The sequence below is a fragment of the Denticeps clupeoides genome, chromosome 15, assembly GCF_900700375.1.
Source record: "Denticeps clupeoides chromosome 15, fDenClu1.1, whole genome shotgun sequence".
NCBI classification, from domain to species: domain Eukaryota; kingdom Metazoa; phylum Chordata; class Actinopteri; order Clupeiformes; family Denticipitidae; genus Denticeps; species Denticeps clupeoides.
The window spans coordinates 12,087,880-12,104,500 of NC_041721.1; positions in this window are offsets into that span (position 1 = coordinate 12,087,880).

Consider the following 16,621-nt stretch of genomic DNA (forward strand, 5'->3'; position numbering starts at 1 on the left):
TAACAAACAGTTAAATTCACATCAGATGAATTTGTTATCTTATGCCGGATTTTTAGATGCCAAAAGATGATTCAGACAGTAATATGTTAATTTATGCAAGAATGAGAGAATGTTCAACATGTTGCCCAATGACCAGGGCTGGTGGACAGGAGACAGGACAGGAATGGTGGGAGGCGGGAGCTCAGCACGAGGGGATCCAACGGGAAAAGTCATGTTGCGCTGGACAGCGCGTCTACTGACGGGGGATGGAAGCAATTATCCCCGTCTGTGTGTTGGGAGTCAGAGGCCTCGGAAACCTCAAAAAGCAGCTCCACATAAAACAGAGGGAACCTCATGAGAACCTTATGAGGCTTTGCCTAAATCCCAGTCCTCCGGCACCCCAATCAGGCGTGCTGTCAGAGCGTCCTGGGACGTTTTTAGAATACCCTGCATCTGCCCATCCACCAAGTCAATGGATCAGACAGAAAAGTCACTCTGTATGCTCTCTTATCACACTCTTAATACTAATGACGATAAGCGATCTGTTGCTTTGTGCCATTTCCTGCTAGCTCATTTGTATTAATACTGTCGTTAGTTCCGACCTACAATTTTAACTGGTTTAATTGATGCATCTTGGTAGGGTGGTGGTAGCCTAGTGGGTAACACACTCGCCTATGATCCAGAAGACCCAGGTTCAAATCCCACTTACTACCATCGTGTCCGTGAGCAAGACAGTCATCCCTAAGTTGCTCCAGGGGGGGACTGTCCCTGTCACTACTTATTGTAAGCCGTTATAAGGGCATCTGATATATGCTGTAAATGTAAATCTTAAATATCATCACGTGTCAGACTGCCGCCTGAATAGCGGTGCTTAGGTAATGTTTGATCAGAGAATGCTTCTCTTTGATATGTCTAAATAAACCACAAAAGAACACCACAGAGTGTCACAGTACAGTGTGTGGCACCAGAAGCCACCACAGCAGATTCTCTAAACTGTGTATCTCTGATGTAGGGATAGATGTTCTTACTAAATATATTCCCGCGTTGGGTGCTTGAAATGCTGATTGCTCCACAGTCCACCACAGGCTCCGTCAGAGTCAGGTTAAGATTTGGTGGTTTAGAGGTCACATGATGTCACATGTGACACTTCTGTGGGACAAAATTGGGACAAAATTTTCATCCTGAAACCATCATGATGATTTTTCTGTAGACGCTGTAAATATGATATAATCATAATCATAAACTCTGCGTACTGTAGACTTTAAGTCATGATGTTGAAGAGTCTGCAAGGACTGCAAATGTTCCAAGCGAAGTTTGATTTTTTCCACCCTCTAGTAACTTGAATCATTTATAAACAGCAACAAGCCTGTGATTATCCTCAAACCAAAATTGCAGAGTTTGGAGTTGTGCACCCTCAAAAAGCTAAAGTCGAATAAATTTTACATCAAGGCCACATGAAAAAAACATGAAAAAAGAAGATGAAGTAGATCGTGCAGTCGTGGAAATTCAGGCTCCACGGATTACAAGGACGTGCAGCCGGCTGGGCGAAGGCATTTCCCAAGTCTAAACACAGGTACTGTGTTTAACAAGAGAGTGGCACTTTGCCTGCACTTCTCGCTCCCCCTGAAAAGCGGCAGGTCCCAGGCGCTTCCAGGGTGGTTCTCTTTTAATACATGTCATAACAAAGCCATGGGGACGCACACAGGTTAAAGGTCACCCTGAGCACAGATAAATCGAAATTTACGAAGTCCTTCATGCTAATTTCACACACACACACACAGACAAACAGGAATTCATTATTAATAATGTGAACCACCATTGTTGACATGATTGTTTTTCCAGAAAGGTCAAATGGTCGCATAGAGGCGCTGAGCAGTGGTGGGAAGGGGAATGACGGAACGGAGCGAGGTGAGAGTCATTCTGCACATGGAGAACAAAAGCACCTCTGACTGTCTCTCAGCAATAAAGGAAACTTCACCTCTTGGGTGATCTGTCATCTTTCCAGATTTTCTCAGTTTATTCTTTTCATGCTTTCCTACTATACACTACTATTCGGTTTAGGAATGACTTTGTTTTTGGAGCACTAAAAATCAAATAGATGAAAAATCCAGTCTAAATATTGTTCATTCGGGAATCTGGAAATGGAATATTTGCATACATTAAAGAGGAACTTTCTCAGAAGTTAGTCCAGTGGAATGATGCTGTGTTTGTTAACCCAAGTTCCTTCATTATTAGAAAACCTACTACAAGTTTTATATTAGTACAGCTGAAAAGTCCATTTTAAATTCCTAATACAGTATCTAGTACATCAGCAGACGTGGGTTCGACTACATCACTCTTGATGTATCTGAAAATATGCGTATCAAAGTTTGACTAATGTACTACATGTCCAAAATGGTCTCTTCGGCAGAAGACAGGATATGAAGGCTTCTGTGCCTCCCTTCAGCTCGGCATCCCAAATTCCACTTACAAATCCGTCAGAACCGCGTTTCCGCTCATCGCAGATGTTCTGATCCCTCCCTTCCTCTAGATGTGTGAGTAAATCAATGATCGTGAGTGTGTTTGTGGTTTTCAACCAATCTGAAGGGGGAAAAACATGAAATTGGCCACAATAGTCGATAAGCGCAGAGCCAAGAGCGCTGCGAGATAAATTGCACAAATAAAACAATTTATTCAGCATCAACATTTTGCTAAAGAAAAAATAAAGCAGTGTCATGACCACGGGCCGGATGGTGAAATGAGCGCAGAGGCGGGAGCTTAAAGGCTCTTCAGCTGGTGCCGACTGAAGATTCTTTCCAGAATCCTAATCAAGCAACTTGCAACATTTAAATAAGCCACTGGACTCACTGGACTCACTGGACTCACTGGACTCGCAAAACACCAACAAGTTGAGCAAACAAAATCACATTGGTATGACTTTCAAATTTCATGTGGACATATTTAGGGTAAAACAGTAAAGGCCTGAAATGGAGTGTCCATCCTCATATGGTCCACCTCGCATGGGTGTGACTTCCAGTTTACTGACAAATTCCAAAGATATGTTGTCGTCGTCTTCGTCTTCCTCTGCTTATCCGTGTCTGGGTCGCAGGGGCAGCATCCCAAGTAGGGAATCTCAGATAGCCCTCTCCCCAGCCAACTCCACCAGCTCCTCCGGCAGGACCCCAAGGTGTTCCCAGACCAGACTGGAGATATCATTTCTCCAGCGTGTCCTGGGTCCTGGGTCAACTCTCGATGTGGAGGAGCAGCGGTTCTTCTATGAGTCCCTCCCAAAGGTCCAAACTCCTCACCCTATCTCTAAGGCTGCGCCCTGCCGCCCTGTATCTGCAATATTTTTTCGCTCATTTCCCAAAGCTCATGGCCATAGGTGTGGAATGGGACGTAGATCGACCGGTAAATCACCTTGCTTTCTGGCTCAGCGAACAAACTTGACACCCTCCACACCACGGTTGCGCCTAGAAATTCTGTCCATATAAGTTATGACAAAGGGCAGCCCTGGCGGAGTCCAACCCTCACCGGGAACAGGTCCGACTTACTGCCGGCTATGCGGACCAAGCTCACTGAATGTCCCTTAACAAAAGGCCATCCATCCCATTCTCCTGGAGCGTTCCATAGAGTTCCCCTGGGGACATCCACAAAACACATGTGGATTGGTTGGGCAAACTCCATCACCCTAGCAATGGTAAAGAGCTCGTTCACAGTTCCACGGCCAGGACGAAAACCAAATTGCTCCTCCCCAATCTGACACTCAACTATCGAATGGACCATCCTCTCCACCCCCAGTCTGTCACTCAACCGATGTCCACGCAATGTTGTAGAGACGTGTCAACCACGACAACCCTAAAACATCCATAGCCATGAGATACCGTGGACGGATCTCATCCACCCCGGGGCTCCGCCGCTGTGTAGCTGTTTCCTCAAAGTATTCCTTCCATCGCCGGACAATAGGCCCAGTCGATGTTAGCGGCTCCCCATCCACCACTGTAAACAGTGTGAGCAAGTTGCTGCCTTCCTCTCCTGAGGTGTCGGATGGTTTGCCAGAACCTCTTTGGAGTATTTCTCCATGGCCTCAACAAACTCCTCCCAGGCCTGAGATTTTGCCTCGGTGACTGCCACTGCTGCACCCTGCTCGTCTGTCTGCTGCGTCTGGAGACCCACAGACCAGCCATGCCCTGTCACCAAAGCTCCTGCCTCGGTCAGACCAGCCATGCCCTGCCACCCGATCCACATTGCACTGGAACCTTCATGTTCCTCCTGCGTGTGGTGGGTCCACAGATAGATGAGCCCATGTATCCGGTTCGGGCTGGGCACGGCCGGGCCCCATGGGCGAAAGCTCGGCCACCAGGCACTTGCTCACGGACCCCAACCCCGGGCCTGGCTCCTGGGTGTGACCCCGGTAACCCTTCGGGCCGGGTACACTGGCTCTTTGTTGTTACCTTCCATGAAAGGTCTTCTGAACCATTCTTTGTCTCACCCTTTACCTAAGACCAATTTGTCATGGGAGACCCTACCAGGGGCACCAAGTGCCCCAGACAACATAGCTCCTAGGATCATTAGGGCTCTTAAACTCCTCCACCATGATAAGGTGATGGTTCAAGGAGGAGATATGTCGATTATTTGAATTATCAATGCCATACGGTGGTGCAGAGATTAGCGACGTGGTCTCACACCTCCAAGTTTGTGAGTTTGAATCCCGGCTTGGACCTTGTGTGTGCAAAGTTTGCAATGGACGTCAGTTTGACTGGAAATGATTTGCCTGCCTGTATTCTGGGCAACATTCAATGTGATTCACCATGTGGTTTCTGTTCCCAGAAGTGTTAGGAAAACTACCTTTATTTTAAAGAATGCTCAGTTCACAGACACATCTTTCCCATGACACAACGTGTGAAACACTGGCTTAGCAAGAAATTACTTGTGTCTCTGCGGACCGCAAGCTGTGAAATATAAAATTCGACAATGCTGACAATGTCAGGAAGAAAAGCACCGCTGTGTGGACCCTGCTGCATTTATGAACTTTTATAGCAAGCATCTGATGTGATTCCTGCAGCTGCGTCCTCCACTGAGAATCCAACGCGGTTCTGTGAACAGTCCCACCGATGGCTCAGACCCAGACAGCACTACTCATCAGATCTGGCGCGTTTTTCTACACCCCCCTACCTCGCCCCAGCAGACCGATGCATTCCAGAGGTGAGCAGTGGTGTATGTGTGTTAATGAGGTGTGTGTGTGTGTGTGTGTGTGTGTGTGTGTGGGGGGGGGGTCTTGTTGGAAGCAAGACTGCAATTATCATTCAGAATGGAACAAGCCTTTATATGCATCCAGGACAAGATTATCGACTTTGAAATGGTCAGGATCCTTAATCTAATCTAATTTCCATTGTGCTGTTGTATACCATATTGTTGATAACACTACATATTGCATTGTGTTGCATGAGAGACACAAGTGGCCATAACCAAATTCCTTGTGTGCATTAACATACTTGGCCAAAACATGATTCTGGTTAACCAGTTCAAGGTTGCATTAAAGCTGGAGTCGAAAAGTATGTATGTATCACAATTGTGAAACACAGTGCTGAGTTTTATAAGCCTAAACTAAATGTTACCATGGTGTCTAAAAGCACATCTCATGTCTCTTTATGCTTTAAATTCACCTTTTAACCCCTTTTCAAACACACACTCACCAGGGTCTGATCTGGACCATCAACCATTGTTCTATTATATATTTATATAAGTGGTGGCCTAGTGTTAAGGAAGCGGCCCCGTAATCAGAAGGTTGCTGGTTCGAATCCTGATCCACTGAGGTGCCACTGAGCAAAGTACTGTCCCCACACACTGCTCCCCGGGCGCCTGTCATGGCTGCCCACTGCTCACTCAGGGTGATGGGTTAAATGCAGAGGACAAATTTCACTGTGTGCACCATGTGCTGTGCTGCTGTGTATCACATGTGACAATCACTACACTTTACACTTCACACTATTTCATTTATATCATCTTTATTTGCTTCATCAGTTCCATACTCTTTACTATTCACCTCATCCCAGGCCCCATGAATCTGATCTGTTCTAAAGACTAACGCCAGCTGCATGCTGCACCAGGAACATACGAAGGAGGAGCCTTCCTGCACAGAGAAGCACTGCTGAACAGCCTCACGTTCCTCTCTCTGCGGGTGGCTCCCCCACCATCGACTTCTCTTCAGCAGGTTGTACCAAAGCCAGGTTACGAAGCATCCGGCAGGTCCCAGCAGAAGACTGACACTGAGCAAGGTAACATAACCGCAGGAAATAGCAGAGTGTGCTCCGGCAGTGCAGCCCCAACGGACGTGATGAAGTCCGCTCTTCAATCCGGGTTTGGTCTTTGTTATGAGGTCAGCACAGAATTCATCTTAATGGAGATAAATATGCACTCCTGGTGATGAGCTGCATGGTTGTGTGTGATCTAATCAACGCACATTAGATTTCTTCTTCAGACAGCAATTTCTTTCTTACTTTAGTTTTAATATTTATCTGCAATCTAAACTCTGCTAATACATATTTCTGGTATCTATGATTAATCAAACACAGATTTCATATTAAATCTTATCTTAATCTACAAATGTGTGTAGCTTTCATTATTATTAATCTTCTAACTTCTGTCAAACTCAAATTTCACCACGCATTTAATCATTTAAAAATGTCCTTGTTGTCCATAAAGAACTTGAGAGGAGAATATAAATATTGATAAATATTGATGTAGTCATTTTTGATATAAGCCACTTTTATTGCTTCTTTAATCAGTGTGTTTCCAGCTATACTAAGATCATCGAGAAGGCTTTTGTAAAAATGTATGAAGCTCGGATTAACGAACAGAGCATCATTCCACCAGAAGTCAAGACTAATTGTTCCTGATCAAGTTCCTCTCTACATGCCATTATCAGCCTGAACAATGTCTGGACAGGATTATTCACTATAGTCTCAAGATCGTGGTTGCTGGAGCCCATCCCGGGACACTGGGTTTCGGGGGGACTCGCCCAGGGCGGGGCCAGCTCACCGCAGGCCAGTTATATTCAGACTGGTGTCACTTTAATGGACAAAACAGTTGTTTTTTTCTTTCTTAAACATTTTACAGTGACACTAAATGTTCGAAGGTTCGTCTAACTTTTCTGTATAAGTTCAATGTTGACCAAAATTTAAATCCAAGACAGTAAAAGGATGGGTCGCTCTACATCTGGGCAAAGTTGGAGAAAACGTTTAATTATTAAAACACAACAAAATGCAATATAAAAAATCCTGTTTAACAAAAATCTTTTGTACATCTCCTTGTCATAGTAGGTTTCCCCCCCAAGCTATATATACCCATATAAATAATCGATATAATAGAATAGGTATGGAAGATATGTGCTGTTACACCAGTGTATCTGTTGTTGAGTAACAGCAGGGGCATCACAGTTCGCCACAGACGGGGGCGGCGACGGGTGAGCGGAGGAGCGCGCTTCCCATTCCGCTTCAGAGTTAAGCTTCTCACCAGACATTCCCGGCTTCCCCCCCACCGACCCCTCATCCCACTCCCACAGCCTTGTATCAGTTTAATACGCAGCAGGGAGGGTGGAGGGCAGCTTCCAGTGCTCTGCTCATCATCAAGGGCGAACAGAAGACGTGGCGTCCTAAGTGCGTCTGAGAGTCGGTGGCTGTGCTGAGCCATAAACAGCTGGTGACAGTAATATGCCAGCGTTCAACGTGGCACCCTGTTAAAAGAGCAATTTCTCCACCAGCCCAACTGCGGTGGCTTTTTAAAGAGGCCACAGAAAGGCTAATTAAAGAAAACTTTTTAAAAAAACTATCTTTATAAGCTGGTTCTACAACGCCAGGAGACAGCGAGCTCATGGTTTGTGGTACGATATTAACCCTCGTCATGCTTTTTTCATTACTTTTTGCACAGTGCCTCAAGTAAAACATAAAATATTGGTTTCTTTTTTTGCCTTACGCTTTGTACTGTCCGGTACAATGTGTTCCATATTACAATGTAGAAAGCAAGACAAGTCTTGATTAAGCAGCCATCAACATTCAGAGACTTTTTTTTATTAAGTCACACTAAAGTGCCCACCCACCCTTCTTCTTTTTATGTAAAAGTGCAAAATATGTACCGAAAATGTAAAACATTCAGCATTGAAAATGTGAAATTACAAAAACTGTAATGATATCAATGTGGTGTGTTGAACAAGTCCAATTTCTAGCAGTATACCTGCTGAATTCCTGATCCATATTTTGTTCTTGTACACAGTATTCACCTCATATGTCAGACAGGAAGCCCTGAAGAGTGATTCCTTGGATGAAATGGGATCGAAGGGCATCTAACTCCCAGAAGGATGGTATATTATGGATGGTGAAGCAAAACCTGAAACTGGTAATGAAGAGTGTTTTCAAAGTTTATTTCATTAAAAATGAACAGCAGTTTCATGCCATTTCTTTTATTCAAATCAAATTCAGAACCATTTCTGAACATTTAATTTATAAAATTAAAATAAAAACAAATACATAAAAAGTTGATAAAGTTTGTCAGTTTAAATGCACATCTATGTGCAGGTTAACCCCAGTGCAAAATGAAAGTTTAAAGTTATTGTATTGCTGCTGAACTAATTACCAATGCCGTGCATTTTGTTACTCTCTGAATTTACATTTACAGCATTTATCAGACACCCTTTTCCAGAGCAACCTACAACCAGTAGTGACAGGGACAGTCCCCCCTGGAGCAATTTAGGGTTAAGTGTCTTGCTCAGGGACACAATGGTACAAAGTGGGGTTCATGGGCAAGTGCTGACCCTCTAGGCTACTACACCTGATTATTGGTTATTAATGACTGATAATTAATTGTGTGACACAATCAATCTTGGTGTCCAATAGTTTGATTTCACTGGTTCTAAGGTTACCACAAAGACAACATTTAACAAACATTTAACCAAAATAATAATTTACAGTGGTAACAAAATGGTTAACATTCTAACTGAGAATTTCAGTAAAGTCCAAGAAGATGTTCAGCCACACAGTTAAAATGACTTCTAAAGTGACTTCTTCACTTACATCAGATGCTTTCATGTTGTGTTTGAAAGGATGACTCTGTATCTTGAGTTTGACCGTAGCATACCGGAGGCAAATGAGGACGTTATGTAATTTCAGCAGGAAATAAACATATATACAAACAGTAAAATCCTCTGGTCCTGTTTTACTGTGAATTCAAACAGGGAAGTGTGGTGTTACTTGTGAACTATTACACTCTATTCAGGGTATATTTCACAGCAGCAGCTGGTTCTCATTTATCTTTTTTATGCAAATGTTACCACTCAAAATCTATACTTTATAGATTAATATTTTGATTAAGAGTGTCACCAAGGGCGTGATTTAGGGTTACCAGGGTGCTTAATGGTGTGGGGTTGGCGGTGTTTTTACAGTGGCCACAGTTCACCACTTACAAAGTGCGTTTTATAAAACACTGGTGTAAAATACATCTTTTTTTTTCAATTCATCCAATTCATTCATCCACCAGCACAATCAGGCCTGTAGGAAGCACATGACTTGACAATTGTTTTATCATCTAAAAAAAAAAAAAGGACAACTCTAAATACCGTAATACGAAGCTTTTGGCAGAGGGGTGAGTAACAGGCAATTAAACATGATTTGTGTAATAAGCTATTAATGCAAAATAATTATGTAATTATATTGAGGTGGAGGTCAATTGACTGACAGCTTCTAAGTGTCACCCTAATACCATATTCTCATTAGTTTAGAGTCGAGCTGCAGCAACCTTCGCTGAATTCAGCTCCACTACCAAAGTCTCACCAGCATCTGGTGTCAAGGTGCCGTTCCAGACAACTCTTTCTCAGGAAAGGACTGAACAGAAGGACCTTGTGCTGCGAAGAATCTCACCACAAGCGCTCAGTGTCTGGATTTCAAAAAAGCCTGTAGAATAAACCAAAAACAGATAATGAACGGAAAGAAGATGGCATCCGCAGAGCCCTTAGCAGTCAGCTGGTGCTCTGTATGTCAGGGCCAGTTAACCTCTGCTGTATGTGCTGAAGGGCCTAAAGGTTCTGGCGGCCCGATCAATTAGTAAACAAATGCTGGGCTTTTTAGATTGCAGCACGTACTGTTGTAAGACGTAGCGCCCTTATGTATTTTTTGTAGAATATAATTTCTGTAGAATATAAGGCACCTGAGCAACGGATTCTTTTTTTTTTTTGTTTTTTTTTTTTACACTCAAGGCTATTCATGCTGAGTCTGAGTCAGAGACCCTTCCAGCCCAAGGTCTCTGGCCCTTTTGACCCCATCCATAATCCAGCAATGGCAGAAGCACAACACTTTATTGCACCGAGGTTAATTATCACTGTGTAAAAGGCATTGATAAAATTCCATTCAGCTGTGACATCACAAAACAAAAAACTTTAAATCAATAGCCTGTTAAACTCGTGTTCACCGGGATTCCCCTTCTGATCCGTATTAAATGCCTCTCCAGGGCCCCTGAGTACTGGAAGATAAAGTGCCTTCCTTTCTGACAGGAAATTACTTATGTGTAAAAAAGCACAGTTGTGGGTAAGGCCTGTTCTTCTTCAATGTTTCAGACTTGAAGAAAAAAAAGTCTGTTGAGAAGGGATGGCCTTATGTGGGACATATTTTAATCGCTACATCATGTAGATTAAGCCACCTCACCACCATGTAAACATGGCACAAACACACAAACATATGCACACAAGCTTACACTTATGCCATAATTTCAGAGCTGCAGCTGAATATGGTAATACATCCTCTCTTCCAGACTCACTACAGGGACATTAAACAGTGCTTTCTGTCAATGAGCCTGACAAGAGCACCGGTCCGGTCCTTTAGTGAGGAACATGCAGCCTCATGCACGGAAGGGTAAGAATGAATTTGTATGGGGGAAGATCTGGCATGTTTGGATATGATCTCATCATTGAAATTTCCCTGGACTGGCTTAACCCCCTCTGAAAGCTGGTGGGGGAGAGGGGCGTGGCAAACTCGGACCAAAAAAAAAGAAAAAGAAATGGAAGCCAAGCTGATATGCTGCAGACATTAACAGGGCTTAACAACAGTAACTAGACAGAGGGGTGAACACATAAAACCAATGAGAAGTTGTAAAGAAACCTCACACTATATGGACATAAAAGTACTTATAGTCACTTGACAGACAAGAGGAAATGAGTAATGTCTGGCTTGTCTTTGCAAGCGTGTACAATGCAGTTCATTAAGAATTTTTCTTTTTTTTTCCCCATGACGTTATGGACTTGCATTAGTAAGCACAGTATTCAATTGGAACTCACCATAGCCATTCGAGTTTGAATACATTTTGTTATTTTAATGAACAAAATGATTGTTTTCTATCAAAAGTGAGGACATAAATGACCCCAAAGAGTAGTCTATCTCTAGTCCCATAAAAACATGATGAGACGTTTGGATCTATTACGATAGGACTGATTCTGAAATGCATCTCTCAGATTTTTCTTCACAGTCACTGGCATGCAACCATACCCATCACCCGGTTAACATATCCTACATTCCAGAGCTCTCCCTGAAGGCTCTCAGGAAATTGACAATATTGACGACCCATGTTCTCAAAGTGTCCCCTCAGAAAAAGTATACTGGAGTGGTATACTTGTGCTGGTGGATGAATGAATTAGATGAATTGAAAAAAAAAATGTATTTTACGCCAGTGTTTTATAAAACGCACTTTGTAAGTGGTGAACTGTGGCCACTTACATTAAGCACCCTGGTAACCCTAAATCACGCCCTTGGTGACACTCTTAAGAAGAAGAAATTGGAAACCTCAAGCAAGAATTTCCTCCATCCACCCAAATGGAATGTTGCATTAGTATAATTTACTATCAGAATGAGAGCTTTATAATAAAATTAGGAGACCTTTGCTGATTAATAAGTCTAGCTTCATGGTATTTGTATATTCATTTCCTGCTATGAGGTCATATATTGGGTATATATTGTTTTATGAGATTGCCGAACTGCTGAACTTCTTCCAAATATAAATTTTTTTGTCCAAGCCCAAGTGAACATATCCAGTGCCAGCGAGCATTTTTTTGTGGGCTCAGCCATCCGCTCTCAGGGGAAATGCACTGACAATGAGCTCAGTGCGCTCACAATCATGCTCTAACACAAACACAGACGCATGAAATGGCCTATGGGTACATAGTTACCACGATTAGGAATCCTGGGATTGCCAAACATGCACTTACCACTTCCAAGAACGACACCTGGGCAATAGCAAACTAATAATTTGCAAAATGATATATTATTATCTAAGTCTGACTCCATGTTATTATTATTATTAAATTGGTTAGCTGATCAAATAAAGGTCTTAGTGATTCTTTGGGCGCTGCATGTTCTGTCCTCAGTTGCACCTCAGGGTGTTCTCTGTGTCAGTTCCTGTTCATTTTAAGACTGACAACTGTGTTCAGTGGTTGCCAGGAGTGAAATGTTTTCCCTCCTGTATGCTTGTTATATTACAGATTGCGATTTGCAGAGTGCATATCGAATGATTGTGTCCTTGTGAAAGTGTACTGCTCTGCCCAAACGTACCCCAATGATGCATCTCGTCTGCAAACACAAGATTAAATGCTGATGATGATCGTTACCTAAATGAAAGCATTCCCCGTCAGATATATGTGCAAGGCCTAGCTTGATGTCCTTCTTATTTATTGAGGACGTGCAAGTCTCCAGAAAGCTTTAATGCTAAATTTAATTATAATTTGAACCAGGTTGTATGGTTATTTATCTGTCATACTAAAGAGGCCAAAGGCTTGGGGGCAGTGGTGGCCTAGCGGGTAAGGAAATGGACCCGTAATCTGAAGGTTGTTGGTTCGAATCCCGAGCTGCCAATGTTCCTTCCCCACAAAGGTGCCTTTCATGGCTGCCCACTTCCCATCTCCAAGGGTGATGGGTTAAAAGCACAAAGCACACTTGAGACTGACTGTGAAATAAACGATCAGTCTCACTGTTGCCCAGTGTCCAGAGGAATACACTTGGAGGATTAACAGAATCAAGTGCCTGTAGAATTAAGCTGTCACGGCTGGGTGCGGCTGGGGTCCCAGCTGGCACCAATCAGCATGACAGCAGGGCTCCGGCCATGGACGGCAAGTCAGCCGCACCCGCACCTGTTATAAGGACCTGTCGGGAAGCAGACCAACGCTGTGACGTTGATGTGGACCGTGCGACTCACGTGTGTAGTGTGCCAATCGGCACACACCTGCGGGTTTGTTTTTGTTGTGTTTCCTTTTCGGCCCACATGCCTGTTTGGTTTCTTTGTCTAATGAAATCGTTGTTTCCCAGTACATCCCGCTTCTGTGCTTCCTTCCCCCATCAGTCCGCAGACGTGACATAAGCATGCATTTTTTGTATCACCCCTGCAGTTTTAATGTGTTGGCATACGGCGGTTGGAGGGTGAGAACTTACACAGTCTGTAAATTCACAATTCATTAGAAATGTAATGTAGAAAGCTGCAATAAATCTTTGTCAATGCAGAGTTAAATTCTTCAGTAAAAGTTTGGTATGTGCTGTTCTGTGTCTCTGCAATAGGAATGTATTTAAATTAACTTTTTTTTTCTTGGAGGATCATTGATGAGCAGACCAGGTCATGTAACTTGTGTCCAAAAAGATTGTCAGCAGATACAGTGAGACATTGCTTGATTGATGATATTGATGATTTGATATTGATTTTTTTCAAAATAATTATGTTCCTTCCAGTCTGTGTGTTAATGTCGATTGTTTTTTGCTGTGAATGTGAGATTGTGCTCTTTGTGATGGATTCATTAAATGTCTTGTTGCCTGACAAACTAGGTGTAATATAACTGGCTCAATGTATCCCATTGTACTGCTAATCTACAAATTATGTACAAGAACATTTTCTGTTGCCCAGGATCTGTTAACTGCAATTTACAGAACACAAGGGTTTCCTAAAAGAGCCACAGCGTTTTCCATATTGATCTCATCTGTATCCTGGCATCTGACTTTCTGCAATTATCCGCTGACAGTCCATGATGGCAAAGGTTATGTCTTTAGATAGTTGTGTTTTTCAGAAGAGCTGAAAGGCAACTGATAACTCAGCCAGGGGTCTGAAGAGAATTTAAAGATGTAAGTAAAAATGTAAGAAATAAGGTATTGTTATAAAATAAGGGGTGGTAGTAGCCTAGGGGTAACATACTCGCCTATGAACCAGAAGACCCGGGTTCAAGTCCCGCTTACTACCATTGTGTCCCTGAGCAAGACACTTAACCCTAAGTTGCTCCAGGGGGGACTGTCCCTGTAACTACTGATTGTAAGTCGCTCTGGATAAGGGCGTCTGGTAAATGCTGTAAATGTAAATGTAAAATATCAAGTATTGTTTAAGGTAAACTGTATTATGAAATTAATATATCATTACACATTGAGAATAGTACATTTAAGGGCAAGTTCTATAGACACCATTTGATCTGTATTCTGTAATCATGTTTTTCAGTTATTTGTTCTTTTGGAGACTTACGTGAAACAATGAAACTGAATGGGTCCAACTATGCAATTTGTTGAAGTGAGCTTTAGGGAGCTCACCAAGTTTATTGCTGAGAAGATATTATAAAAGTAGTTTCATAGAGTCTGATTTGCAAAATGCCTTGATTCAGAGACCTGGTTGGTTCAGATTTCACAGGAAATTATGAATATTAGGTAAGTTCTTTCAGGACTTACCAACTGAAATAAACCAGCATACACAAGACTTTTCCACACCCTGATTACACACTGTGAAAAGAAATGCTTCTGCACTGTTTTCTCACTAGATTCCATCTACGGCCATACGTTTTTTAAATAAAGTCAAAGTAATTAATAAGTTGCCTTTTACAAAAGCCATCAAATATTTGAAATTCAATATTTCTGTTCCGTGCATGATTCGCCATGCATTTATTCAGATTAAATTCCCAGTTATTAATTAGGTGCAAGATCCCACACTATCATTGCTGCATATCAGCCGCATCACCTACCTCGCTGTCTGTCACACCCCCAGTTCCCCAGTCCTGCCTGCCCTCTCCTGCTCATCTCGTCTGCATCTGCACCATGTCCCAGCTCAGCATCATCACCTGCACCTGCCTTACCCTGCACAGGGGTTTCAAGGACTTGGTTTGTTCAGTTTGGTGAAGATAGTTGATTGTATTTGAAAAATGGTTTGTATATAATATAATGGATCTAGGTAGTAGTTAGCCTAGTGGGTAAAGAAACAGACCCATATTCGGAAGGTTGCTGGTTCGAATCCCGAACACTGGGTACTGTCCCCACATTCTGCTTACAATTTTTCTTTGTAAAAAGACCTTTGTTTTAAATGTTCACACTTGGGTCCTTAGTAGGGTTGCCAACTTTCTCAGCCCCAAATAAAGGACACTTTCTTGCAGGTGCATTACCAGAGCAGCTGACCAACAATGCGGTCAACATGGAAACTGCTCCTGTACAGATTCAGCTGCAGTGTGTAAGGATGGACATCACGGGAGCATGCCTTTTGTCTTGCATATCAGCTGTCTGCAGGGGGAGGTGTGACATCCCTGTGCCAAATCTTGACGCACAATCATCGACGCTCCCGTGATGTCCATCCTTACAAGTGTAAAGATCACATTCAACAAGGACACTGAAGCTCTGCATTATGGGATCTGACGTTTGTCTGTTATCAGGACTTCATATCGCCGGTTCATAATAATACTGTTTTGGCAACGTTTGCATGAGTTTTGCAATGCTTACAGTAGTCTATTATTGTTCGATGAGGCTGTGATTGGAATAAAGTACTGGAGCTGCCCTGGAAGGTACGAATCAAAATCACCCATATTTCAGTATGTCTTGGAGAATTCGGGACAGTTGGCAACCCTAGTCCTAAATTCCTTGTCCTGAGACACCGTCATTAGCAAATTGAACCAGTTTGAACCAGCATGCCTCAGTGTTGAAGTAAAGTAGGAATTATAATGGTCCAAACAAGGGCTGAGGAATGTGGTCTAAAAATAATATCACAATATTTTTAAACTATTTCACAAAAGGGTAGTGGTGGCAGAAACCTAATGGGTAACAGTCTCACTTTACATCCTTGAAAGCTCTTTGGCGAAAGTAAAGTGATTGTCATACAATGCAGCTCAGCACACGGTGCACATAACGAAATGTGTCCTCTGTATTTATCCATTTATTTTTCCTTTGTGAGCAGTGGGCAGTCATGAAATGTGCCCGGGGAGCAGTGTGTGAGGAGGGTACTTTACCACCTCAGTGGTACTTGGCATTTTGGGGTTTGAACTGGCAACCTTCCGATTACGAGTCAGTTTCCTTACCTGCAAGGCCCTTTGGTCTTTACCACTGCCCTTTGGTCTTTGTTCGTTGGTCTTGGCCATGGTGCAGGGTTTGGAATCTGGATAGATTAGTTGCTTCTGTGGATTGGTATCTTTTCTACAAGTAATGAGTTGAGAAGCTATCCAATGTCAGCTCTTTACCTGTATAAAATACAACTGGGTGCCAAAAATCTTGCTGATTGACAGGATATCAAATACTTATTTCATTAATGAAAATGCAAATTAATTTAGAACATTTTTGAAATGCAATATTTTGGATTTTATTTTTTGTTATTGTTCTGTCTCTCACTGTTTAAATAAACCTACCATTGA